Here is a 4,100-nt window from a genome sequence, read left to right as displayed (position 1 = left end):
AAAATACAATCTCCTCAATAAATGGTGTTGGGAAAACTAGACAGCTACATGCAAGAGAATTATACTGCATTACTATCTAACTCCAAACAAGAAAAGTAAATTCAAAATGGATTAAAGACCTAATGTAAGACTTGAAGCCATAAAATCCTTAGAAGAAAACATGGGCAAAAGTCTCTTAAACATAAGCGTGAGCAATTTTGTCCTGGACTCATCTCCCCAGGCAAGGAAATGAAAATGAACAAGCAGGACTACATCAAACTACAAAACCTCTGTACTGAAAAGGATACCATCAGCAGAAGAAAAAGGGAACCTACAGTATGGAGAATTTATTTGTAGCAATTTATCTAATAAGGGGTTAAAATTAAAATATATAAAGAACTCATACACTTCAAAACCAAAAAACAAATAACCTAATTAAAAAATGGGCAGGTGAATGATAGCTCTCCAACGAAGAAATACAGATGGCCAGCAGGTACATGAAAAGATTATTAGATCACTAATAATCAGGGAAGTGTAAATCAAAACCACAATGTGCCTCATGCCAGTTAGAATGGACACTGTCCAAAAGACAAGAAAGAACAAATGTTGGCAAGGATTTGGAGAAATAGGAACCCTCCTATACTTTAGGGGAGGTGAGAATGTAAATTTGTCCAGCTACCATGGAAAGGAGTATGGAAGGTCCTCAAAAATCTGTAAATAGAAATAAATATGAACTACTAATTCTAATTCTAGGAATTTACCCAAAGAAATCAAAATCCCTGATTAGAAAAGATATATGCACCCCTATGTTTATTGCCGCATTATTGACATTACCCAAGTTATGGAAGCAACATAAATGTCCATTAGTAGATGGATGGATAAAGAAGAAGCGGTATGCATTCACAATGGAATAGAGGGTATTATGCTCGGTGAAATATGTCAGGTGGAGAAAGACAAGTACCAAATGATTTCACTCATGTGTGGAGTATAAGGACAAAGGAAATCTGAAGGAACAAAACAGCAACAGAATCACAGAACCCAAGAATGGTCTAACAGTTACCAAAGGGAAAGGGACTGGGGAGGATGGGTGGGAAGGGAGGGACAAAGGCGTGGAAAAAGAAAGGGGGCGTTACGATTAGCGTGTATAGTGTGTGTGGAGGCACGGGGAGGGCTGTGCAACACGGAGAAGACAAGTAGTGATTTTACAGCATCTTACTACGCTGATAGACAGTGACTGTAATGGGGTATGTGGGGGGGTACTTGGTGATGGGGGGAGCCTAGTAATCATAATGTTCTTCATGTATTTGTAGACTAATGATACAAAAAAAAGAAATCCTGACATTTGCAACAACATGTGTAGACCTAAAGGGTATTATGCTCAGTGAAATAAGACAGGTGGAGAAAGACAAGTACCATATGATTTCAATTATTTGTGGAATATAAAGAAAAGCAAAACAGAAGGAACAATACAGAAGTAGACTCAAAGATACTGAGAAGTGACTAGTGTTTACCAAGAGGGAGGGGTTGAGGTAGGTTTGGGGGGACGGGGTGGGGGATAAAGGGGCAAATAATCACTATTATAAGTTATTCATGAGGATGATAGTAGAACATGGAGCATATATTCTACATCTTTCTATGTTGACAATAACTGTAGCAGTTGGAATGAAGATTTAATAATGTAACTTTTAAAACACAGTCTTGTATACTTGAAACCAACATAAGATTGTATATCAACTATACTTTAACAAGAATAAATTTTTTAAAATGGACCAGCACTTTAGCTGAACTAAACATACCTTTCAAAGATCGAAATGTGTACAATGTGTTTTATTTTACTTTTCTCTCCTAGTATTATCTAAATATCAGCCACCAACAGCTCCTGTAGTTAGGGATAAATGCACATGCTGCAATTCATAAAATAACTGCCATCAAAGCTTTTTATGTCTTTGTTTCAAATGCCTGTGTAACTCTTCTCCATGACAAAGCTGGCCGGACACTTAGAAATCATTAGAACATGTTTCCTTTCTCTAGCATTTAAGGCCTAGGTGAAGGATATTCAATTATGAAAATGGTTGTATGCTCTTACAAAAGCAGAATTTACTAGTTCCCAGGTTAATTATGTACCTCTTTACATATAGCAGTTCAGTCAAGTAGTGGTGTTAGGCTTGATTAGTTGTAAAAATACTGAAAGAAACAAACTATAAAAGTATTAGATTGAATAACGTTATGAAAAATATTGATGCATTCAGCTTGATGTATTGGTAACTATTTAGAGATGCACCATGGTTTCTTGTGTTTATGGAAATGGTTTTATTGTTTTGGTGATAGGTCTGATTGTACAGTTGCTCTGGCTTCCATTGGATTTAATTAGCCTGATAACACAGTAATATGAGCAGTTTATTCCATGGGATGAGATAGACTAATGGAAAATTCTCGTTTAAATATTGGGAAGAAAACCTGAATCAAAAATTTTTATTGACTTTATGTTTCAATTCAAATCAATCTCTTAAAAAAAGAACTTTACGTCATGATAAATGTAAAATGGGGCAATATTTTATATTTTAAAAACAGATATTTATGAACTCAGACACTTTTACGATTTGTAAATGATAGCCTAAAAATAGAAAAAAAATAGATAACCACAAAAATCAGTTAACCTATTGAAGAATTGTTGCTATGAAAAGGTCTTGAACCTAAATTCAATAAGTGAGTCATCCTTTCCCAGATAAGAGGAAATCTACTGTGCTTTCATGATGAAGAAAGCATGGGCAGAGTGTCAGCTTTTGATTAAGCAGAGAGCTTTATTTGGGGAAAGGACACCGAATCAGGGCTTCAAAACATTGGGTACTGCCATACTGAGGTCTGAAGAGGTCTACTTGTATAATCCGTTCTCCTGCCATTCGCACAAGGATGTCTACTTTGGAGGTTATTTTTTGTTTTGTTAATTCAATGTGCTTATTAAAGAGATTCAACAGTGAAAAATACATTATTCTATCCTTTCTTGTCATTTTTACATTCCACACTCCTTTACATTTGATTCCTTTGTGATATGAAGCCCAGAACTGTTTAAAATAGCATATTTGCTTTGTTAATACATCTCTTACTGACCTGATGCATTTTAGAATATAGAATTTTGATGATATTTGTCCCCAACTTATTCAAGGTTGTTCTACTCCTTTCCTTGGGATAACTTTCAGGATCATCTTGGTGTTTTGTCCATTTGTCTTTTTTCATTAGATCCTTTTCATTAGTTACAATCAGGGACTGTTTTAAGTTTTAGATAAGCATTTACATTGTGCTTTGATAGCCATTTTCCTTTTTATTTTGTGGATGCCAATTTTCAAGTTATTTCATTAACTTTACTATTTAGTGAGTTTGTATCATACATTTTTGGTTAAATTAGTTCAGGTAAGAGAGTTGGGCACATTGCATCCACTCTATTAACACATATTTTTTCCTTTTTTTATATCAGGGGAAAGCACAAGCACAATCCCCCACTATCACAAATTATGGAGTCAAGTTTCACACATTTGGGGATATAGCAGGGGTCAGCATATCAGGAGTGCGAATGGATGAGTCTTGCCTTGGGAAATCCAACTTAGTGATCGTGGTATCTCTTCTGCTAGGTAAGTATTATCAACACACATTTGACTAATACATTTATTTACTCATTAAACCAAGAGGGATCCATAAACCATTTTGGAGGATTTGTGCTTTCTTAAAGGTTATGAAACCTCTCTTCAAAGGTTATCTCTAAAAATAGACTGTTGCCGCTCTAATTAATCTCAATGGATTGGCCAAGATACTAATGAAAAACAAGGCATGAAGGGCCTTCAGCATCCCTGGAGGCTGCAATTTGTAGTTCCCTGAGATTTGTCAGAGATCAAATAAATCATTGCCCAATAGAGATACCCTAAAGAAACAGAAAAGCCAGTGCATTTTATTTCATGTCTCTTAGAGTCAAAGTCCCTTCAGCTCCAAGAAAGGACTCTCTGGATTGTGCCTAATGAAAGAAATTGAAGGATAATGGCATTAGCCTTTACAGCAGGGTGTCTTTGAGAAACACTGATATGTGCCGAGAGATATCCCATGTCTCAGTCATTAGTATACCTGTGTTTAAT

The 4,100-nt window shown here is 35.7% G+C and overlaps 1 non-coding gene across 1 annotated transcript; it reads right to left on the bottom strand.

Moving 5' to 3' along the window:
- Positions 1–3,448: 3,448 nt before the first annotated feature.
- Positions 3,449–3,613, bottom strand: LOC140846307 (U1 spliceosomal RNA). Its single transcript, XR_012125338.1, has one exon. It is a non-coding gene; the product is annotated as a U1 spliceosomal RNA (small nuclear RNA).
- Positions 3,614–4,100: the final 487 nt, after the last annotated feature.

The sequence above is a fragment of the Manis javanica genome, chromosome 14 (genome assembly GCF_040802235.1).
Source record: "Manis javanica isolate MJ-LG chromosome 14, MJ_LKY, whole genome shotgun sequence".
NCBI classification, from domain to species: Eukaryota; Metazoa; Chordata; class Mammalia; order Pholidota; family Manidae; genus Manis; species Manis javanica.
Note: the sequence above shows the minus strand (reverse complement) of the source record. Positions and strands in the feature narration are given on the sequence as shown.